The sequence below is a fragment of the Chlorocebus sabaeus genome, chromosome 9 (assembly GCF_047675955.1).
Source record: "Chlorocebus sabaeus isolate Y175 chromosome 9, mChlSab1.0.hap1, whole genome shotgun sequence".
Taxonomy (NCBI): Eukaryota; Metazoa; Chordata; class Mammalia; order Primates; family Cercopithecidae; genus Chlorocebus; species Chlorocebus sabaeus.
Window position 1 is genome coordinate 46,623,121 of NC_132912.1, and position 24,550 is coordinate 46,647,670.

A 24,550-nucleotide genomic window follows, 5' to 3' on the forward strand; every position below is an offset into this window, starting at 1 on the left:
AATATAAAAGATAGTATAAACACATTTTTATGCACTTAACTCTATTTTTCTACTATTTGAATTAAAAGACAACTGGTCTATGACCATACTACCCTGAATGAGCCTGAATTAAAAGACAACTGCATGAAACAATAATTTTAAATATAGACTGATAAGCACACAAGGTATTTGTAAATTTTATGACAATAACAGCACAAAGGAGAGGAGAGGAGCAAAGTTTTTGCATACTGTTGCAATTAAGTTTGTATTAATCTGAACATTGACATGTACATATAACATATACATAGCTATATGTTAAGATGTTAATTATAACCCTACAGGCAACAGGTAAGAATATGACTCAAAAATATATAATAAAGGAAAAGAAAGTAAAATAGTATACTAGATAATATCTAAATATCTAACACAAAAGAAGAAAATAATGAAGGAATAGAGGAACAAAAATGGCATAAGACATAAAAAACAAATAGCAAATCCTACCTTATTAGTATTTACATTAAATGTAAACGAATTAAACACTCCAGTTAAGAGTCAGAGATTATCAGCATTAAAAAAACATGATCCAACTATATGACTTTCTAAAACAGACCCACTTTAGAGAGAACACAAATAAGTTGAAAGTGAAAATATGGCCGGGCGTGGTGGCTCATGCCTATAATCCCAGCACTTTGGGAGGCCGAGATGGGCAGATCATGAGGTCAGCAGATCGAGACCATCCTGGCTAACACAGTGAAACTCCGTCTCTATTAAAAATACAAAAATTTAGCCGGGCGTGGTGGCGGGTGCCTGTAGTCCCAGCTACTCAAGAGGCTGAGGCAGGAGAATGGCGTGAACCCAGGAGGTAGAGCTTGCAGTGAGCCGAGATTGTGCCACTGCACTCCAGCACTCCAGCCTGGGTGACAGAGCAAGACTCCATCTCAAAAAAAAAAAAAAAAAAAAGAAAGTGAAAATATGAAAAAAGACATTCCATGCAAAAAGTAATCAAAAGAGAACCAGAATGGCTTTATTAACATTAGAGAAAATAGACTTTAGGACAAAAATTTTTACTAGAGACAAAGAAGGACATTTATAACGATTAAAGGGCTAATTAATCAACAAAATAACAATTACAAACAAATATGTACCTAACAACAGAGCCCCAAGATTCAAGAAGCAAAAACTGATAGAATTGAAGGAAGAAATAAGACAATTCAACAAAAATAGTTGGGGAATTCAATAGCCCCACTTTCAATAATGAACAAAAACACTAGACCATAGATCAGTTAAAAAAAAAATCAAAAGACTTGAACAACACCATAAGCCAACTAGACCTAACAGACATCAACAGAACACTCCACTTAACAACAGCAGAACACATACTCTTCTCAAGTGCACAGGAAATATTCTCCAGAATAGACCTTATGTTAGGCCATAAAGCAAATCTCAATAAATTTAAAATAACTGACATTATACAAAGTATGTTCTGTGACCACAATAAAATAACAGAAGTCAATAGCAAAAAGAATCTGGGAAATTTACAAATACATGGAAATTACACAACATATTCTTAAACAACCAATGGAAAAAGATGAAACCACAAGGGAATTCTCAAATTTACTTAAGTAAAAAATACTATGAAATAAATGGACATGAAAACATAACATGCCAAAACTTATGGAATGCAGCAAAAGCAGTGCTGAGATAAAAAATATATAAAACTATAAATGTCCATATTAAAAAACAGAAAGTTCTCAAATCAATAACCCAACATTCCACCTTGAGAAACTAGGAAAAGAGAAGCAAATTAAATTCAAAAATAACAGAAGAAAATACTATAGAGTGGAAGTAAATGAAATAAAGAGTAAAAAATTTTGAGAAAATTAATGAAAAATCAAAAACTGGTTCTTTGAAAAATAAAATTGACAAACCTCTAACTACACTGAACAAGAAAAAAATAGAGAGAAGACTCAAATTAGTAAAATCAGAGAGGATATTACCACCAGCTTTACAGACATAAAAAGCACTATAAGGGAATACTATGAACAGCTGTTTGCCAAGAAATTCTATAAACTAGATGAAAGGGGAAAATTCCTAGAGACACACAAACTCTCAGACTAAAACTTAGGTCAGAATAAACCTATAACTAGATACTGAATTAGTAATCAAAAAACTTCTCATCCACAAAGAAAAGCCCAGGGCCAAAGTCACTGGTGAATTCTGCCAAACATTTAAAGAAGAATTAACACCAATCCTTTACAATTTCCTTCAAAAAATAGAATACAGAGCACTAACCAACTCATTCTATGAGGTCACTATTTGCCTTAATACTCAAACCAGGAAACAAAATCACAAGGAAAAAAACTATAAATCAATAAAAACCATCTATAAATATAGATGTAAAATTCCTCAACAAAATATTAGCAAATCAGATCCAACAGCATATTTTGTAAGTATTCATCATGACTAAGCTGTAAGTATTCAAGGAATGTAAGGTTATATCAACATACAAAAATCAATGTAATATACCATATCAATAGACCACATAATCACAATAGATGCAGAAAAATCATTTAATAAAATCCAACATCCTTTGAAGATTTAAAAAAATGCTCAACAAACTAGCAATTGAGGGGAACTTCATCAATCCAATAAAGGGTATCTGTGAAAAATCCAGAACATCATACTTTTTTTTTTTTTTTTTTTTTTTTTTTTTTTGAGACGGAGTCTCGCTCTGTCGCCCAGGCTGCAGTGCAGTGGCCAGATCTCAGCTCACTGCAAGCTCCGCCTCCCGGGTTTATGCCATTCTCCTGCCTCAGCCTCCCGAGTAGCTGGGACTACGGGCGCCCGCCACCTTGCCCGGCTAGTTTTTTTGTATTTTTTAGTAGAGACCGGGTTTCACCGTGTTAGCCAGGATGGTCTCGATCTCCTGACCTCGTGATCCGCCCGTCTCGGCCTCCCAAAGCAGAACATCATACTTAATTGTAGAAGATCAAAAGCTTTCCTTCTAAGATCAAAAACAAAGCAAATATATCTGCTCTTGCCACTTCTATTTAACATTGCTCTGGAGGTTCTGGCCTAGGCAATCGGATAATAAAAAGATAAAAAAGACACCCATATTGAAAAGAAGAAGTAAGACTATCTCTATCTGCAGATGATCTCATATATAGGAAGTCCTAAGGAATGCACATACACACACAGATGCACTATTAGAACTAATAAATAAATTTAGCAAGGCTACAGGATACAAGATCAGTATATGAAAATCAATTGTAATTCTATATGGTAGTAATGAACAATCTGAAAATAAAATTAAGAAAACAATTTAATTCGTAACAGCATCAAAGAGTATAAAATAATTATAAATTTAACGAAAGTATAAGACTTGTACACTAAAAACTACAAAACATTGTTGGGAGAAATTAATGTAGACTTAAATAAGTGGAAGGACGTCCCATGTTCATGCATTCTAAGACAATATTCTTCAGATGGCAATACTCCCCAAATTGACCTACAGATTCAATGCAATCCCTATCAAAATTCTAGCTGGCTATTTTTGTTGTTGTTTCACAAATTGACAAGCTGTTCCTAAAATTCGTGTGAAAATGAAAGGGACCTGGAACAACCAAAACAGTCTTAAAAAGAAGTACAAAGTTGGAGGACTCAAATTTTCTGACTTCAAAACTTACTACAAAGCTACGGTAACTAACTGTGTGGTAATGGTATAACAACAGACCTATAAATCAACAGAATAAAGGTGAGAGCCCAGAAATAAACCCACACCTCCATGATCACTCAATTTTTGTCCAGAGTGTCGTAACAATCTAATGGGGAAAGAATACTCTCTTCAACAAATAGTGCTGGGACAACCAGAGAGCCTCACACAAAGGAACACATTTGGACTTGCACCTCATACCATATACAAAAATTAATTCCAATGGATCACAGAAATAAATGCAAGACCTAAAACTATAAAACTCTTAGAAGAAAACAGGTGTAAATCTTTGTGACCGTGGATTAGGCAACAGTTTCTTAAATATGACACCAAAAGCACGTGCAGTAAAATTTAAAAAGAGATAAATTGGACTTGATCCATTGAAAACCGTGTGCTTCAAAGGACACTATCAAGAAGAAATGGAAAACACTACCCTCGAAATGGGAGAAAATATTTGCATACCATATATATTATAGCGTCTAGTATCCAGAATATATGAAGAACTCTTACAATTCAATGATAAAAAGATAACCCAATTAAAAATGGGCAAAGGCCCTCATAGACATTTCTCTAAAGAAGATGTACAAATGGCCAATAGGCACACTAAAATTGCTCAAAATTATTAGTTAATAGGGAAATGCAAATCAAAACCACACTGAGACACTACCTAACACCTACTGGGGTGGATATAATAGAAAAGACAGTAATAACAAGTGGTACTGAGGATGCTGAGAAACTGAAACTCTCATACTTTGCTGGTAAGGATGTAAAATTGTGCAATCCATTCAGAAAATGATTTGGTATAGTTGCTTAAATTGTTAAACAGCGTTACCATAGGACCCAGCAATTCCACTCTTTGTATTCCACAAAATATTTAAAAACCTCTTTCGATTCAAAAACGTGTACACAAATGTTCGCAGCAGCATTCTTCATATTAGCCACAAAGTGGAAACAACCCAAATATCCATTAACTAATGAGTGCGGTTTATCCATAGGATGGAATATTACACAGCAATAGAAGGAATGAAATACCAACATGCTACAACATTGAAGAACTTGAGAACAGTATGCTAAGAGAAGGAAATCAGACAAAAAAGGCCATGTTGCATGATTCCACTTATTCAAATATCCAGAATAGGCAAATTTATAGAGTCATAAAATAGATTAGTGCTTACCAGAGGCTGGTGGGTTGGGGAAGGGGCAGTTTGGGGGATAATTAAAAAGTTCTGGGCTGGGCGTGGTGGCTCACGCCTGTAATCCCAGCACTTCGAGAGGTCTAGGCAGGCAGATCACCTGAGGTCCGGAGTTCAAGGCCAGTCTGGCCAACATGGTGAAACCTCGTCTCTACTAAAACTACAAAAAAATTAGTCAGCTGTGGTGGCGCATGCCTGTAATCCCAGCACTTTGGTAGGCTGAGGTAGGAGGATCACTTGAGCGCAGGAGTTTGAGACCAGCCTGAGCAATATAGTAAGACCCCCAGTTCTATTTATAAAAAATAAGATAATTAAATTAAATTTAAAAAAAAAAAAGTGACCGAGTGCGGTAGCTCATGCCTGTAATCCCAGCACTTTGGGAGGCTGAGGTGGGTGGATCACTTGAGGTCAGGAGTTCGAGACCAGCCTGACCAACATGGTGAAACCCCGTCTCTACTAAAGATACAAAAATTAGCTGGGCATGGTGGCGCATGCCTGTAATCCCAGCTACTCGGGAGGCTGAGCCCAGAGACTCGCTTGAACCTGGGTGACAGAGGTTGCACTGAGCCGAGATGGCACTACTGCTGCACTCCAGCCTGGGCAACAGAGTGAGACTCGGTCTGAAAAAAAAAAAAAAAAGAGTTCTGGAATTAGAGATGATGGTTCCATTTGTGGATACACTAAAACCCACTAAATTGTGCACTTTAAAAGGGTAAAATTTATGTTATGTGAATTATATATTTTAATTTCTTAGAAGAAAAGATGACGATGGCCAACATTCCACGACCAGGACAGCACTCAATGCCCCTCACAAGCACCACAATCTAACAGGTGAGAATGGTCTCACTGCAGGCTTAATTTGTATTTTGTTAATTATGAGTAAGAGTGAGCTAATAAGGCATTTTTTTCTTGAATGGTGTGTTTGGGGTTTCCCCTTTATTCAACTAATCTGTAGATTTTTTTCTTATTCATTTCTCTTTGGCCTAAATATAAGGCTAGGTAATGGTATTCATTCATCCAATAACTGTATCTTGAGGGCTTAGGGTTGCCTCACTCCGTTCTAGGCAGTGGGACCCACAGAGTCCTGGGCCTCATGAGGCATAAATGGTCAAGGGGAAACACAAATACTAAACAGGGAAACACATACCAACTGGCAACAAGCGCTGTGGAAAAAACTAGAGCAAGTGGGGAGAGCCAGGAGTGGATGGGGGCGGGGCTCTGTTGGTGATAATATGGGCCAGCTGGAGAAGGCTCCTCAGAGGCGGTGACTTCTCACCCGCATGAAGCAATCCACGTAGGGAAGAACAGACCCCAGAGGAAACAGACACTCCAGGCAACAGAAGAAAGCAGAAAAAGCAGTTGTGAGGGAGAGAAACCAGGGCAGCTGCGTCCATCTGAGGAGCAGGACACCACGGCTAAGAATCAACCAGACTCTAAGAACAGTAGCCAAGACCCGCAGCCATCCCCTCACTGCCCCACACCTACACCATCGCCAGCTCCCACCTGCTGGTATGCTACCCACTTCCCACGTCTGACCATCTGTCTGTCCATCCTCCCTGGTAAGCCCTCATCCAAGCGGCCATCCGCTCTCCAATGCGGGGTTGTAGGGCCCCTACTCTACCGCAGCTAACCATGCTCTCCTGAGTCAGGGTCCTGGGGGAAAGGGGGTTCTGTTGGCCTCAGCTTCTGAAAGCACTTCCGCGGCTCCAAGAAGGAAGACAGTGCTTGTGATTTGGCCAGCAAGGCCCAGCCTCACTCTCCCTCCCCATTGCTGTCAGCTGACTCTGCTCCCCTAGGCACACAGCGGGCACAGGGTCCTGCCCAGGTCAGCTGACATCACTGCCAAGATGGGACTGAAATGTCAGTGTCTGCACACAGCTCAGACCAGCAGGGCGTCCTGGCCCCTGGCTGGCCCTGGGGCTTCCTGTTCCCCTTACCTGCCGACCAGGGCCAGTTCTGTGTCCCTCCGAAGGAGCCAGCTGGGAAGACCCGTGGGCAGGAGGGGCTGGGCCCCAGAGTGTTCCCCGATCCTCAGAGTCCAAAACAGAGAATGCTCCTGCCCCCCCACCGGCCCCCGCACCAGGAAGCTGCTGCAGCCACCAGGGTCTGATGCTGCCTAATCAGGGAAGGTGCTCCTGCAGGGACTTTCATGTGTGTTTCATGTAGATTTAAAAGCAAGATTATTCAGTGCCCTCCTTCGGGGAAGGTCCCCAGGGGAGAGGGCACAGTGCTCACAGCAGGGTCCAGCGGCCAAGGCAAGCACGCCACCTCTGTGTCTCCCAACAAGGGAGCTGGCAAAAGTCCTTTACCTTTCTGAACTTCAGTTTCCTCTTCTAGAAAATGTGGTGAATGACATGCGCCTGAGGGACCAGTGCAGCTCCCTGCAGGGCACCTCCTCCGGCACTGTGTACCCTTGGCCAAGGCACAGTCTCTCGGCTACGGAGGAGCACTGCCTGGGAGCCAGCTGCCCGGACACTGGTTTCACTACAGCTGGGAAGAGGAGGGCCGCCTGGAATGGGGGAATGAGGAGAGCCCCTGTCATGGACACACCTGAGCAGCTATGATGGTTTCCCTGTTGGGGGATGCAGAGACCACCTCCCAGGTCCACGTGCCATTACCAGCCATAGGACACAGTCGTTCTAGCTGACCCAGGACAGTGCCAATTTCACCTGTTGCTTGACATAAGTCACTCTCAGAAAGTGCCCTACCCCACCCAAGACTGCTAGAAACACATTCCTGGGCTCTGCCCCCAGGCCGACAGAATCAGAGTCTGGGGCTGTGGTTCTGAGGTTGGAATCGTCTGCCAGCTCAGTGGGAGACCCCAGCACACAGCCAGACTTGAGAACCCCCAAGTGTGGGGTGTGCCGAAGGGGTGGGCGGGGGTCAGGCACCCTAGGGGGTCCCTTCCACACTCCATTCCACAGAGTCTCCTTGCTTACATCTGCCCCTCACCTAGCCCCAAGGTCAGGTCAAATGTCAAAAGTACATGAGGGGCATCGTGGCTCCGCTGTTTTCCCACCTATCACCTGGTCAATGGCGGCTTCTCAGCTGAAAGGGGCAGAGAGGGCTGGAGGCTTGGGGGTGGTGGTCCTGGGGATCAAGGCTCAATGGACCCAGGCACCGACCGGCAGCCCTGCTGAAGCCAGAGACGCCTGGGTGGAGGTGGGGACGTGCAGGTAGGAGCTGCCCAGGGCCAGGCAGAGGCTCCAGCAGCAGTGAGCCTCACAGCTGAAGGGAATGTGTGAGGAGGGGCCTGGGCCTCGCTCTAGGGAGCGCCTCTGAGGCTGCAGGGCATGGAAGGCAGTGCCTATCCCCTGATGGAGGCAGGGAAGGTGCCAGAAACCCAGAAATCCAACAGGAAGGGCTGCAGGAAGAGGCCTGCTCTACTTGCTGGGCTCTGATGGCACTCTTCTGCAACCCAACTTCTGAGGCTCAGTTTACCTTCCTGCCACAGTCCCAGCATGCAGCACTGATCAGCCAGCAGCAGCCGCCTGGGGCCCTCATGAGAAGCACCCCGCGGGTTTGGCACCAGGTCCCTAATATCCCCCCAACATGAGGACTGCATGCTTCTCATCTGCACCCTGCTGCTGCCTGAAGCATCTTGTGGGGCCCCTCACCATCCTGGGATTTGCCCTTCAGCTGGAGCCCCCTAGGAGGCACAAAAGCTGGAGCAGGAACAGCGTAGCTTCCAGAACACACCCAAGCATGCCCAGGAAAGAAAAAGACACACAGATTGATTTACTGCTTCTGCTTTGCCACTGAGCACAAAGTGTCAGTGTGTGTGACAGATGAGGGTCACTGTGAAAATTGAGATGTCAGCCCAGAGCCCACAGCCACACCACCTCACCTCCAGACGCAGTCCAGGGTGGCACAGTCCTGTTAATTGTGAGCCCTGAGCAGACTGTGAAACATGCTTGTTGAGCGCTAGCTGGGGAGCTCGCACTGTCCGGACTGTCAGGAATCCGCACTCTCTGGCTCACGGGACACCTCTGCTTCTGCCTCCCTGTGCACAGCCACTCCTCCAGGACTGTGAGGGGGACCAGGTACTGCTGGACAAGGACCGGGCCTTCATCTGGCCCTCACAAGTACCAGTTCTCTCCTTGCTGTTGTCAGGTTCAGAGGGGACACTTGAAGGTGCTGTGCCACAGGGAGTCTCCCCAACAAGACGGAACCCTGGTGATGCAGAAGCAGGCAGACAGAGAGGCCCTGTTGGATGGTAGCAGCACCCTGAGGATACACAGGGTGGTGTCGAGCTCCCACCTGGCCCTGGCCACGGGGAGTGTTGTCAGAAGGTGAGGACACAGACGGCACCTGTCGCCACTGATGCTGGGATGACCAAGGGCAGTGCCTGGGGCAGGCCCCCAGAAGCAGAGGGGGCTTGGGGGCATAGAGGGCTGACCCAGGCACTCCTGTGTGTGCACGGCACTGCCACCCGCCCACATGGGTGTGTATACACAGGCACACTCCACACCATGGACACATCTTTAGTTTCAAGGGTGTCAGCAGGCAGGGCACAGAGCGGGCACCCCAGAAGGAGCAGACAGACCAGCAGACCCACCTCTCCACAGCCAGGCCTAGGTGGGCAGGGGAACCAGGTCAGGAGTCAAGGGCCTGGCCAGGCACTTGGAGTTGGAAGGTAGGGAGGAAGGGGTGGGCTACGGGGCTGCGGGACAGGCCGGGGCTCAGCGTCCAGCAGCCCTTTCTAGTAGGCAGACCTGCCTGGGAAGGGATGGCAGGGCATTAAACCACGGTCAGACCACCAGGCAGGCTGCTGGGCAGGGGGACCCTCCAGTGGGGCACGGCAGCCCAGGCACACAGCCAGAGGCAGGGAGGGTGGATGGGAGGCCTCGGTCTGCCACCAAGCAGGGCTCAGATCCCACATCTGCCATCTGCTACCTGCTGTGAGTCCTGAGTCCTGCTGTGTAGTCAGTGACTCTGCCTTCCAACCTCAAGTGCCTGGCCAGGCCCTTGACTCCTGCTCAGCCATGGACTCCCAGGAAGGGAGGGGACCTCACTGTGAAGCAGGCACAGTACACTTTCTTTTTGGAAGGTCTGATTTCCCCTCACCTGTCCCAAGTTCAGGGGCCTTTAGCAGAGGCAGAGGACCCTGTTTCAGGGCTCGGTTGCCAAACTCACCTGACTCCCACTGGCAACAGAGACCCTCTGCAGAGGCTTGCAGGCTCCCTCTGCTGCACGCCCAGTGATTGGCTGGCAGGGGGAGGCAGGACCCGAGAGAGGCCCCTGTGCCTCCTGCTCAGCCTCAACACACACCCACTGGGACCAACCGCTCCCCTGCACCCTGGCACTCATCATCCGTACCCCACTGGAACCCACAACCTGCTGCCAACAACCCCAGCTCTCCTCACAGAGCACCACACCCCATGCCTTCAGGACTATCAAGTTCAAAGCAGCCCATCATGGGCAGACCCCCATGGTCTCCTCTGTCCATGCCCCAGACAGAGGGGTTGTGCACACCCAACCCAGGGAGGGCCCACCGGCGGGGGTGCCCCCACACACTCCCACGCCTGCCACAGCAAGGCCACCTGCAGGAGGGGCCTAGCCAGGTCCAGCCTCCCTGGCACCCACCCCCACACTCCCCACCACCCCATCCTGATGTGTTCAGCGGGTGCCACAACCTCCAAACTGCCCTGTGTGTGGATTTGGGGTCCTTGTAGCTCCCCAGACTATAAATCCCTGGGGAGGGCTGTCTTGCTCACTTCATGTGTGGGATTAGGCTCTCAGGAGTGGGTATGACCCCGAAAGATGCCCACACGCTGATCTCCGGAACCCAGGAATGTTCCCTTATTCGGCAAAAGGGACTCTGTAGGTGTAATTAGGCAGAGGCTCTTGAGGCTGCTGGGAGATTCTCCTGGGTGGGTCCAATGTATTCACAAGTCCTTAAAGTTGAAGAATCTTTCCCGGCTACGGTCAGAGAAAGTGTGACGACGAGGCAGGGTCAGGGAGAGGGTGGCGTGAGGGGACCCAACACCTGTGGCTGGCTCGGAGATGTGGGGAGCCTCACATAAGGCCCAGAGGGAGGCTCCAGGGGCCCTCAGGGGCCAACAGCCCACAGAGGACAGAGACCTCATGGAATGAGATTCTGCCTGGAGCCTCCAAAGAGGCAGACCAGCCAGCGCCTTGACCTCGGCCCCTGAGACCCGACCCAGCCTCTGACCTGTTGGCCAAGATAAGCAGCATGTGGTGTTGAAGCAGCACGGCTAACCCCCACCCCCAGGCCTGGTCTACTCTTGCAGGCCCCGGAACTGACACCTTCACACCCAGGTCACAGCACACTGACACCCCGCCTCTGGGCCTCAGCTGAAGGCAGAAGGCTGGGTGGGGGCTGGGTGGGGGCTGGGAGTTCATAAGGCTATGTTCCCTGAGCAAGTGTCTGTGGTCACAGGCAACGATGAAAAGCGCTGCTGTAGCTCAGAGGTAAAACAGGTCTCTGTGGGGTGAGCTCCAAGCAGGGGTCCAAGCAGGGGCTCCTCCTAGGGTCCCCAGAATCCGTGACTAAAGGGAGGGAACAAAGGAGACAGTCCCTTTATGGCACACAAGCAATGACACCAGTGACTCCATTGGGTCTGACATTGGGACCTCCTTGTGTAGCTGGTGGCCCCAGGGCCCACTGGAGAGCCCTCTATCCCTGCGCTCCTGACATACTCAGGTGGGAAACTGGGGACTTTCCTTCCGGGCAGAGGCTCCCCATTCCCAGGCATCTGGAGAGGAAACTGGGAAGTGTGAGGTTTCCAGCACCTCCAGGAAGCCCCAGCCACCGCCTGGTCACTACCTGGCAGAGTTCAGCCCCACCCAGCTCCACCCCTCCGGCTGGTGTCAGGCTTGGCTGCAGTGGGAATGCTCAGCAAGGAGAGCAGGATCCAGGAAATCTCCCAAAGTCACTACGCTGCATGGCCCCACCCAGGCCCCGGCGCCCTCCAGGCCCCTCACACCACCTGGGCCAAGCTGCCCACCTAGGCTGCCCACTCAGCATCGCTCCTTCCTGCCCGGCCCACTGCCATCTGGGCCTGGACAGTGGAGCAGGCTGAGGTGAGAGAGCTGACCACCATCCTGACCCAGCCCCAGGGCTGCACCCTCGTCCAAAGGCTGCGGACAGTTGCCCCCAACTCCTCTTAGGCTGCAAGCTCTGGGGGCAGCCACATTCCTCACTCCTTGTCTCACAGCCCTGCCCAGAGCCTGCACCTGGATTAGGACAGGAACATCACAGCTCTGCCGTGTACCCTCTGCAGCCACCACTCTGAGGAGGTGAGGAGTGCCACTGGCATTTCATAGCAGCACAGACTGAGGCCAGAGACCGTAACTGTCTGTCCAAGGACACAGGACACTGGTCAGGGCCAGAGTTAAAACCAAAACCCAGACTCCCATGTCAGGGGAACCCTGGAGCCAGGGCTGGGGGTGCTGGGGTGGGAGCAGGCACGAGTGTTGGCTCAGGACCACCAGGTGGTGGGTGTGGGGCCCTTCCTGGGCACCCGTCACCCTTGGCTTCTCTGGGGTGGCTCCTGGCCCTGTCTGTCCACTGGTACCCCACTCCCCCAGAGGAGGGCCAATCTAGAGTGGGGGCACAGTGTGGTCTGGGCTTCTCCGACGCCTTCCTTCCTTTCTGGTTGCCAAACAACGTTAAAGCTGCGCACCTGTGACCAGGGAGCCCGTCTCGGCTTGACTGCTCTCTCCTGCCCCCTAGAGCTGCCACAGTGTTTAGATGGAGGCTGTCCCTAGCCCAGGGGGAGCACTCTGCAGGAGGAGGCCCCCAGGGGACCCAGAGTGAACTGACTTCAAGGAGCCCACGCTAACGACTGTCCTGGTCACACTGTGCCCCACACGCCACAGGTGGAGTGAGGATGCTGAGGGGCCCTGGAGCCAAGACAAGGCAGGCCAGGCAGCGGCAGGTGCTGCTGGAGGCCCCCCGGAACACACAGCAGCCTGCATCCAGGCAGCCAGCGGAGAGCTTGGTTCTTGATCTGGCTGCAACTGGCTGTGTCCTCCCTGGACCATGTGCTCAGGGATGGGACGAGGGCTGAGGGGCTTGTCACGGGCAAAAGAACGGGAACAGGAACCTCAAGGAAAGAAAGGGCTGGTGGGCTGGGGGGTGGGGGGTGGGGGTCAGGGGGGCGTGGGGAATCAACAGCCAAGGGAGGTGGGTGAAGAAAGTGAGGTGCAGCAGGTCAAAGACGCAGACCAGAGTGGCCTCTCAGGGGTCCCTGCCCACGTCATAATGCATGGGCTACCCCTCTCAGCTTCCAGGGCACTGCACACTCAGTGCGACTCTGGACCTCAGCCCCTTCCCCCACCCAGTCTCCCGTCCTTGGTTCTCTCCACGTTGGGGCTGAGGATGTGTTTGGTGTAGACCAGCGTACACCACGGCCACGCAGCAGTGCCCCCACTGGCGCCATCTGCACACTGACACAGATGAGTTGTGAAGGTGGCATGAAACCCCAGGCCTGTGTCCCCCGGCTTTCTTGCCATTCCCTGGTTAACGGCATGAGTCCATCTTGGGGCCCAGCTGGACCAAGATGGGGTTTCTCTACAACCAGAAACCCCCTTCCTCCTTTCAGAGTTTTGCTTGAACCTGGCCTTCCCAGGGTGACTGCCTTCACTGCTCCCTCCTGGCATCTCTCCCGCCTTCCTATCAGCCGAGTCATTAGGCTCGTTTCTGCCTATTTTCAGGTTGGGTCTGCACGCCCAGAGTCTGGGCCATGCCTGGCGTGCATGGCCTGCAGCGGGTGGGATTGTGATCTGACATATCTCCCCAGGTCAACTTTCCGCTCTCCAATGGTTCTGCCTGAGTCCATCTCTCAGGTGGAGGTGAGGATGACTGGCACCTTGCAGAGTACCTCACATGGCTCCAGAGGTCACAGCAAGGGGGAGGAGCCATGAGGCCTGGGTCCACACCCTGGACTGGCCACTTCTTGGTTATCAGCACCGGCAGGACTCTTGACCCCTCCAAGCCTCGCTGACACAGTGGTGACAATTTGCATGCCTGCCCTGGGCGCACTTGTGTCTAGACACTGCTCACCAGGTGGGCAGCTCATCAGCCACATAGTGCCTTGCCCAGCGAGTCCCACCAATGTGGTGTTTGGTGGGGAAGGAGGAGCACAGGTCTCACCCAGGAGGCAGGATTCTGGGACTGGGCATGCCTCTGCCCCCCAGGGGTGCCTCCATGGGCCTCTCCACACCTCAGTCCCATCTGACCTGCAGGCGGGTTCCACCAAGTGACATTCTCCTTCCTAGGAGGGTGAGGATGTTCTCAGATCCCGTAGTCCTCTGCACTTCCCCGGGGCCTCCCCAGGGGGTAGTGACTGCACACAGCGATGGGCAACAACAGGGTCCAGGGTCCCATCAGCAGTGCCCTCCCCGTTCGAAAGCAGGCCTGGGACTCACATTCTGCAGAGCCAGCCCTGGCACTGCATTACATTGCACTGGCCATTTTTACATGTGCTGTATAATGTCTGGTTGAGGCCAGGGGTTCTCCCCTGGGCTCCCACAGGGGTGCATGGCTGTCCCCACTAGCTGGGGAAAGGTGTGCCCCCTAGGACTGACAGACACTACTCCCATCATCCAGGCAGCCAGTGCTCTGGCCGAGGCACACAGCTGCAGCCTGGAGAGGGCAGACAAGGCAAGGCAGGGGAGGGCAGCTGGCTGGGCCATGATATGAGGGCCTCCAGTGTTACAGTTATGGAGGCTCAGAGACCAACCAGGCTGGGCATGTTTCCAGTGGGCATCTGGGGTGAACTCCTTTCCCACTCAGGATCCCAGGTGAAAGCTGCCTCTATACTACATGGCTCACTGCTACAGGGAGGGGTACCCTCATGGAGGCCTGCCTGCCGGAGCCCCCAGAAGCCTGCACCAGTCAGCTCTTCATTGAAAGACAGGGAGGCACAGTTTCATTTAAGCCTGCATCATCTGAGTGGGTGGGTATGGAGTGTCTCATCTTGAGGTGAGGGATTCTGTGAGCGGGAGGACCCCATGGCTGGCCTGGCCTGTCAGGAGGTTGAGGTGAGGGGGCTGTGGAGGGCGAAGTCATCCCTCCTAGCAGGGCAGCAGGAGGGTGAAGTCCAGCCTCGGTCACCACTTCCCCTGCCCCATGCCACCTGCCCTCCTCTTTCATGGCCAACCTGGTGCCCCACCTCCCTCAGGGCCACCTGCCACTCTGCGCTTAATGCCAGAGGGCAAGTGCATTTCCTTGGGGCAAAGCTGCAAGCTACACCAGGTGGCTGGCCCTTTGCGAGGAGAGCAGCTCTGTTTCGGTAGGCCGAGGGGCACCACCCGCAGGGAGCCTCAGAGAGCCTGGCAGGCTTGGGTGAGCTGCTGAGCTGCAGGCTTGCTGGATGGATGCCCCACAGGCCAGCCCCTAGGAACGGGACCGCCTCTATCTCCTCTTTGTGCCACCCACACCCACCATCCATCCACTCAGCACAGCCTCTCCATGCCTGGTGGGCTCTCTGGGCAGCTCATGTGCTGCCACCTGGGCTGGCCCTCCTGGCAAGCTGAAAGAGCTCACAGGGCACATGGGCCTCCTGACCACCAGGCCTGGGCAGGACAGCTGGGAGCCAGAGTGGAGAGAGGGCTGTAGCAGGGGCTGATGTGCAGGTCCCAGACTCCCCGGCCAGTGCTCCCCACCCTGCACTGCCTTCACTGGCCTGGGGCTGGCCCTGGTCTCTGGTTCCCCCATCTCTGGCCCATCCAGCCTGAGCCCCGGGTTGACAACATGACCATCAGTCAGTCCTTCCCTGGACAAACAAACAAAGCTCCTCTGTGCGCCATGCCAGCACAGCACTTGGTCCCAGGGCTGGCAGTCAGGAGCACAGAGAAGAACCCGCAGACACTCACAGTGACCCCAGGAAGACAGACGTCCATGCAGGGTGGTGATGCTGTGGGATGCAGGAGCAGGCTGGACCTGAGGTTGCATTCCAAGCCCCCCAGGGACCGGCTGAGGGCCTGTAGGCACAGCAGGTAGCCTCTTGCCTGGGGGTAGTAGCAGCACCCCCTGGGACTTGCAGCTGGGCCCTACCCAGACTTCCCTAGGGCTGTGCAGCAGCCATCCACACTTGCAGCCTTCTGCAGAAGACTGGAGTGCCAGCATCCAAGGGCTGAGCAGTGCACAGGCCTGACTCGAACTCCCCTGCCTCAGAGGGAGGCTGGCTGTGGGGTCAGTTGACACTCCGGAGTCCCCATGGAATCAGGCTAGACTTCCACTGCAACTGCACCTCCATCCAGCCTCCTCCCCTCCCTGCATGGTGCTTGTCATTCCCACACAGATGTCTCCTGAGAGCATACCCTCTCTAAGCCCCTTCTATCAGAATCTCCAGCCCAGGCACTAAGTCATAGCCCTCACAGGCAGGAACGAGATGAGAGGACACAAAACAAGCACTCAGAAGCCAGGTGCCGCCACTGCACGTTCAGGAGCTCAATAGCCCAGAGGAGCGGGGGTGTCCTCAACTCCAGGAGGTGGAGGTGCTCTCCAGTGGGACCATCCAGCTGAGCCCCAAGGTGGCAGTGTGCATTCAGGAGGCACACAGGCAGGGGAAACCACTCACAAAGGCAGGAAGGGGGACGGCCAACTCAGGAGCTGGACGGAGGGGCAGGGCAGGGACGGCAGGAAGGCTCGGGGAGATGAAGGGAAGCACCAGAGAAACACACCACCTGCTCTCTAACATGCTCCCTAGAGCACGGGAACGATCTGGCCTCAACCTCTGACTCCGCCCCTCTCTGCAGACCCCAGAGGCTCATTGGCAAAATCGGTGTAATGATGCTGGCATCAAAAAGAGGTGTATTAAGTCACATGTCAGTGAAACGCCCAGCAGAGTCCTTGGACAGTAGGCTGGTCAGGGGCCCTCCCAGCGCCTGGGTGTGAATGCACACACCCGGAATGAATGTGTACACCCAGAGCCCCCAGGCATGTGACTGTACACCACACCCAGGCCTGGACACCAGCAGGGTGGGTCAAGGGCACCGGCCTCCCCCCACCTGCTGCTCCTTCCTCTCCACTCTGTAGCCTGAGCCCTACCTGGCACTGGTGCTGTCCTGGAGATCCCCTCCTGTGTCTTCCCCTGACAGCATCCCCAGTCACCTCACATAAGACAGCTCTGCACTCGGTGCACCTCCGGACGCATCTGGTGTCCTGCCCTGCAGGGCTGAGAACACCATGCTGCCCTGGAGTCCAACGCTGGGCACCATGGCAGGCCAGAGAGACACTGTGGAACTCCGGTCCCCACAGGCAGGGCCAGGCGGCTCCCCAGACCCAGACCCCACGGAGAAGCCAGGATCCGTCCCCCTCTCAGGACCCCAGGAGGGAGACTCCCATGCCCACAGGAGGCCTGGCCACTGTCCTGCCCCTCCCACCTTTCCCACTGTGGGAGCCAAGGAGGGCACCTGGGTGTGGACTTCTCCTGTACAACTGGGCTCTCCAGAAGTCAGCAGGCAGCAGGGCATGTAGCCCTCGACAGCCATGACCCAGAGCGCGCAGCATTCTATTTTTTATCATTTAACCCCAAACTTTCGATTCCACTGTTTCTTTGACCCATCATCCAAACATGCGTTTCAAATTTTCTAAATATACGACTCTCTTAGAGTTATCCATTTTGTTATCACTTTCTCTCTTAATTGCACTGTAGTTGGAACACTTGGCCTGAATAGCAGCTTCTTTGACATTTGTGCGGGCATCTCCGAGCCAGCACTGACTGTGCAGCCTGTGCGCACCTACCAGTCTTGGTGGGTGCCTGGTGACCACAGCTGTGGGTCTCCCTTCCAGGCCCCACCAATGTGAGAGTGCCCTCCCCCTCGGCCCCACCCCCTCTTGGAAGTGGTTCTGGCTGCCATGGCCTTTCCATGAAGAACAGCTGAGACCCCTGGCTACACCTGCCAGGGCAGTTTACTATCAGCCCTCTCCACCACCACCACTCCCCATAGGGCAGTCCATCTGGCCCAGGTACCCGCAGGTCACCTCACAGCAGGTCCAACTCACTCCAGCTTGGTCAAGGTGAGCTCGGCTCCCAGAGACAACCAGGCCAGAGGAGGGAGGGGCACAGGGCATAGAAGGCCCTGTCCCCCTAGTGGGACCGAGCAGGAAGGGCCCTGCCTGCAATGGACAGTGTGGGCAGGACCTGGGCTCTCCCAGGTGCCACCAATGCTCACCTGGCCTGGCCTGGCCTGTGGGGGACTCCACTCCTCATCCAGCCACCCACTGCTAACAGCAATAATAAAATGAATAATTGATGCAGCCCCCTACCTGCTCTGAGTAATTAACTCATGAAAGCATCAGGGCACCGCCAGAACTCCCCAAGCTCCAACCTCATCCAAGCCCCATCCTCCCAGCTGGTCCACTCGCACTGCCTCTGGCCCATCCTTCCTCCCCCAGCTCTGAGGGCAGAGGCTTGGGTCCCAGCAACTGGGGCCAACCCTCCTCTCCTCAGCCAGCAAAGCCGGGGCTGCCCAGCTCTCACCCAGAGCCTGGCTCAGGGCTGCACATTACCTCCATCCAGACCACAGCCCTGGGAGAAGCGGGACCCAGAGGGCATGCCCAGGGCACTGGCCAGAAAAAGCTGGGCACAGAATTAGCCTGCAGAGAAGTCCAGGCAGGAGAAATCTGGACTTGGAGTCTGCGTCTGTACAGGGACAAAATGCAGATCCTCACCCTGGGAAGTACCTGATGCTGTGGCTGGGCATGTCTCCCCAGGCCCCAAGGAGGAGGCCTGCCCCAGTGCCCCAGTGCCCCAGTGCCCCAGCTGTGGCTGGGGTCCAGGACACACCCGGATGCACTCAAGGCTGCCTGACATTCACATTCAGCGGGTCACGGTACCAGAGACCTGGAGAGCCCCATGGGCAGAGAGCGTGGGGGAGGGTCCACCAGATTTGGGCAGCCTTGGTGGGGGTGGGGAAACAAGCCCTGCTGGTAAACCATCAGAACGCGCCCCCTCTCCTCTCCCAGCTCCCGCCAGCCTCCTCCACGGAAGCTACTCTTTGTTAACAGTGTTGCCATGGTAACCAGATCCAGGGAGAACTCTCTCTTCAAGGTAGAGTCTAAGGGTGACACTTGGAGAAACAGAAGTGGTGGTGACAACAAACAGGGTGCTGGCCTCCCAGCCCCGCCTCCCAGAATTCCTTCCTGGTCCAGGACCCCAGACACCATCCCCCCAGACTGTCCCAGGGCTCTCAGGTCGGCTTCCCTCTCCTCTCCTCTCCTCTCCCTGGTGTGGGTGCAGCAACATGGCCCAGGCCAGGCACCTCTGCCCCACCACACACAGTGGCTCAGGCACTTCCATGCACCTCCCATGGATGTTCGCTGAATCTGCCAGCATAGCCACTGTCTCGTGGCTGGGCTCCAACAGGCCTCGTGCAGACTGGACCCCAGGGGATCATAGACAAGTACACCCAGGGCGGCTGCTGCAGAACAGCCCCAAGCCCCCTGCACAGCAGGAAAGTTCAGGAAGGCACCTGAGGAAGACTGGGAGCCTCCTGGGAGGAGGGAGTCCCAGCAGAGGCCATGTCCTGAGTAGGGGAAGAGACTGCAGGGTAAGGAGGCCCCTGCAAATGTCCTGGCCAGGGAATGGCGGCCCGGCCCATAGAGGTGGCAGTGAGCAGGGAGAGGCAGAAGGGGCAGAAGAGAGGTCTGGAGTGGGGTGTGCCAGACTGGCTGACAACTCCAGGCAAAGGGAAGCTGGCAGAGGGGGGAAGGGAGAGCCAGCTGCCCATGTGTTCAGATGGGGAACCTGGGGCAGGCAAGGTTAAGGGGCATGATGATGTGCATCGTCACCTGGGAGGCGTCCAGCAGGCTCACACCTGACAGAGCCCAGAGGACAGGTGGGGGCTGATGGGAGCTGGAACCGGATGAGCATGGAGGAGGGAACAGATGCTATGGCTGGGTAAAGGGTTTAAGCCCAGGTCCTGAGGAACAGGGACTTTGAGCGTACCGGGACAGGAGGAGGAGAACCAGGGGCCACCCAAGCCCAGGAAATGGGTGTCTGGGAGGAAGGCAGTGGACGTCCACGGCCTCTCAAGAAGACATCCCTGGACTGAAGGAGGTGTGTGCAGATTGGCGTGGGTGGGAGTGAGTGGGAAGTGAGGATTCAGAGTGAGCAGAGAACATGTCTTCAAAGTCAACCCGCACAGGCAACCAGGGTGGGGACGGCTGAGCAAGTTTCTCGTTGTTTTTAAAAAAGGAAAAGCACCTGTCAACCGAGCAGCCACATCTTTGCATCCCACGTATGAAGTGCCCGCCCTGGACTGTTCTGTCTAGAGTCCCAGCCCAGGCCTCTCCTGTTTGAGCCGGTGCCGGCCTCTGCTCCCTGAATTCACAAAGAACCCCACAGCCAGCTCACAAGAGACAGGCAGGTCTTGGAGCCCCTGCTGGCTGCCCTGGGCAGCACAGGCCCACAGCACAGCCCCTACCCCAGCCTAGGCAGCGCCCAGGGCAAGGCAGGCAACCACAGGTGCAGAGGAGCTTCTCAGAACAGGATCACTGGGTGTCATCCTGAGTCATGCCCAAAAGCACCCATGTGCTTCCTGGGAAGCGCTGCAGCAGAGCCAGGGCCACCTGACTACTCTCCCTGCCTGGCTTCCCTCTCCACAGTCCACCAGGCAGGGATGGCCACAGCAGCAGTCACATCCCCACCCCGTCCATCACAGCACAGGCCCCACTTGGGTCCTCAGACCTGTCCACTCCTGGTCGGACACTCCTCACAGCCTTCTGTCACGGTGCCTGGAGCAGCCTCTACCAGCCTGTCCCAGGTGGTGAGCCCTGAGGCCAGAGCCCCTCTCCCACTCTGAGCAGGTCAGGACCCCAAGGGACTTTCAGGCTTCCCTTCACACAGTGCCCACCAAGCCACTGCTGGCCATACCAGTTGACCTTCCCACCCCTGCTCCCAGGCTGCTAGCTGGGGAATTCCTGGTGTCCCAGCGCACAGGGACATTCTGCATGGGCTCCTGGCAGCTTGCCACTCTGGGCCGGCCCAGAGCCCACTCTCACACACCCACAGCCCCAGGTTCTGTGCCCAGAAAGGGCCAACAGGGATACACCCAAAAAGTGGGCAGTGAGCCCTCTCCAGACCCCCGCAGGTCAGGCTGACAGCCATAGGGAAGGGCCTCTGACACCCCCAGCAGTCCACCAGTGGGTATCAGAGGCCCTCCTCTATGACTGTCAGCCCACCAGTGCCACTTCAGTCCCCTCCCTCCACACATCACACCCTTGCTAGGTAAACACTCATCTTCCCCAGCAGGGAGTGGGCAGGGGAGGGCAGAGGAGCCGGGAGGCAGGCTGGAGTGGGTGGGAGTTACAGGAGGCAGATTGGAAGCTCCAAGAGAAAAACAGCCAGAGCGCTGGGCCCAAGCAGACGGCCTCAGGAGAAAAAGGGGGAAGGGGAGGGAGGGGCCATCAAGGGGCAGCAGGGAGGGGTCGGGGAGATGCCTTGAGTCTCCTCCCCATCTGCTATCTGCTTGCCCCTGGGACTATCCCCAGCAGCCCAGCGCCCCTCCCCTGGGGTGGGCCATGCAGAGAAGAGCATCCCTCCACCAGCCCCTCTCCTGAGGACAGTTGGGGGGCCAAAGCCCCTGGCCCCATCCCTGCCTTGGCATAGCACCTTCACTTGACCTATTTGACAAATATGGCTTCTGTGAAACCCACGGTTCTGTTGCCAAAAACCAAAGGCCAACCAAAGCTGTCCCATCCTGCCCCTGGCATCATTCTACAGGTGGGGACCGGCGTGTTCAGGGGCTCCTGGCCACACTGTGTCCCAGTGTACACTCGCTCTCCTCCCTGGCTGGCCCCTCCCACTGCCGGGGGCCACTGTGTGTGTGGCTCTCCCCGCACCAGCCACTGTCCAGCACAAATGCCATTTATCCCTCCTCCTCCTCCTCCCCTGCCTGCAGTTGCTAAGTTACACCAAAAAACCCCTCTGCTCTGTGTGAACTGTTCCATTTCCACGTTTTGCCAGGTGGAAGGGAGCCATCCGGCTGGCAGCTCGAAGATGTCTCCCAGAGAAAAACAAACTCGCTGGCTGGCCTTCGGGCCAAGGCACACCTGGGATACCTGCTTGGTTCGCAAACCCAGGGGCATGTGCAGGAGGACACAGCTTCTCCACTTCACCAGAGAGCCTGGGGGATCCACACAGCTCACACCCTTCTCAGAAGTAGGGCCTGTGGGCCTGCTGCACCCACCTCGCTGGGTCACTACCAACCACAGCCCTAAGGACACGCACTGGCTGGAGGGGCAGAGAAACCACCCACGTGTCCCTGGCCACCCAGCCAAGGTCCTCCATGTCCCCCCGCTCCGGATCTCCCCTTCCTGGGCTGGGGTCCTGAGGTTCCAAAGCAAAGTGTCACTGGACACCAGGGTGGAAATGTCCTCAGAGGTCATCAAAATTGTGTCAGTCTACAGATGGGGAAACTGAGTCTCAGAGGCCTGCAGCCTGCCCGTGGTTCACGAATCAAGACCTGTGGCCTCTCGGGTGGAGGCCCCCTAGAGTCCCTTAGAGTCCAGGACACCGAGCTGGACAGGCTGGGCTGGCAAGACTGCATCCGGAGGAGGCAGGAGAACCCTGGGAGGGGGCAGAGGGACGCAAGGCCTCGGGGAGGCTCCCCTGCACCCAGCCTGACTCCTGTGTTTTGGAATCCTGCGGCCGAAGGCCATCGGGGCCCTTCCCGTGCAGGACAGTGGGAGAAGAGTGGCAGTGGTGGGGAGGGTGAACCAGGGAGGAGCTCGCTGCTCTGGGCAGGAAGGGAGAGAGTGCTGACCACCACCAGGTCTCTGCCCCCAGGTGGCTCCCAAGAGGCAGACTGCGGCCTCCCTGTAAACATCCACCAGGTCCACCACCCAGAGGCAGCCAGAAATGCAGGGCACATGAACCTGCCAGCGCGTCCCTCCACACACAGCAGGGGACTTCCGCCCCCACCTCTCACTCACTGACCCTCAGACCAGAACCAGCTGCACCTGCCCCGTCCCTGGGGCCGACAAGGCCCGGGGCAAAGAGAGCGTGGTCCTTCAAATGACCCTTGCCCAGCAGGGAGAGGGAGACACCTGGCATGGCCCTGGCCCTCTCCCCTAGATGCAGAGCTCAAGCCCCAATTCCTCGCCAAACAGCAAGGGCGTGAGATACCACGGCGGGGCCCAGAATGCAGAAGAGCAAATGGAAACTTCCAACTGCGCAGCCCTGAGCTCCTCCGATTCCCCAGCCCCCACCCCCATGCCAGGCTCCGGGCAGCGGACCTGCCCGCAGTGCCCACGCCCGCCCGCCGCGTGCGCTCCTGCCACGCCCGGCCCGGCCCGGCACGGCCCAGCCCGCCGGGTGCACTGCAGGGGCGGAGGGCTCAGGGGGTCCTGGCGCCGTCCAGCCCCGGGCGGAGTTCTCAGCAACTCCGCGCGCCGGGCTCCCGGCCGCCCTCCCCCGCGCGCGTCCCCAGCCCCGCGCCCAGAGCCCGCGCCCCGGCCCCACGACGGCCGCGTCGAGCCGGGACCCCGGGCCCGCGCACGCCCCGCCCTGCCCGCGCCGGCAACCAGAGGGCACGGCCCCGGGCGCGGGCGAGGGCCCCGAGGGACTGAAGGTCCGCGGCCGCTGCCTACCTCGGTCCGGGCCAGCGTCGCTCCCGCGCCGCCCTCGCGCCGCAATCGGGCCCCGAGCAGCGCGCGGCCGGCGCCGGCGGCGGCTCATGCTCGGCGCCCGGGCCCGCGGCACCCGCCCACCCGCGGCCGCCCCCGCGCTGCGCCAGCTGCGGGCAGAGCAGCTCCCTCCGCAGCCGGCGCCGGGGAGCGCGAGCGAGCGAGCGCGGAGCGAGCGCCGAGCGGGCACGGAGCGGGCGCGAGAGCGCGGGGAGCGGGCGAGCGCGGGACGCGGGACGCGGGGCGCAGAGGGAGGAGGGTGTGGGGCAAAGGTGCAGGGGGAGGTAGGGCGCGAGACGGGGCTCGGGCAGAGGGCACTGGTACAGGGCAGGCGCCAGGAGAGGGCGGCCAGGCTTTCATTTAAAAAGGATAAGGCATCACGCCTGTAATCCCAGCACTTTGGGAGGCCGAGGCGGACGGATCACGAGGTCAGGAGATCGAGACCATTCAGGCTAACACGGTGAAATCCCGTCTGTACTAAAAATACCAAAAAAAAATTAGCCGGGCGTGGTGGCGGGCGCCTGTAGTCCCAGCTACTCGGGAGGCTGAGGCAGGAGAATGGCGAGAACCCGGGAGGCGGAGCTTGCAGTGAGCTGAGATCGCGCCACTGCACTCCAGCCTGGGCAACAGAGTGAGATTCTGTCTCAAAAAAAAAAAAAAGAATAAGGCGGCAGATGAGCTAGGAGGCGATGCGGCCACCGCATTTAAAAGGCCCTCTGGGGACTCCCGCAGAGCTGGCAAAATTTTTGTCAGTGGCATCAGACCGTGAAAGTCCTTCTGTGGGCAAGTCCTGGCCCCTTGGGTTACTCCCCTTAACCATCACAATAGCCCTGTAAGATCGGTGGCGGGTTTGTTCCCATTGGACTGGTTGGTAAACTGATGTACAGGGAGTGCAGTGACCCTGCAGGGTCTCAGTGCCAGTAAGTCGCAGAGCAAGGCTCCAAAGCCACCTTGAGAGATTTCAGAACCACTAAAGCGGGACACAGGTCTTCTGGCGTCCAGTGGAACTTCCTGTCGCTCTAAAGGGTCACCTTCTCCCCGTGGCCTGACCTGAGGGTAGCC

The 24,550-nt window shown here is 55.2% G+C and overlaps 1 protein-coding gene across 1 annotated transcript in view; it reads right to left on the bottom strand.

The window, feature by feature from the left end:
• The window catches only part of RASGEF1A (RasGEF domain family member 1A), a 69,726-nt gene extending 46,054 nt beyond the window's left edge, over window positions 1–23,672 (bottom strand). Inside the window, exon 1 of the mRNA XM_037986556.2 lies at window positions 23,453–23,672. The gene's annotated coding sequence lies outside the window, so the exon portion shown is untranslated. The remainder of the gene's footprint in view (window positions 1–23,452) is intronic.
• Window positions 23,673–24,550: the final 878 nt, after the last annotated feature.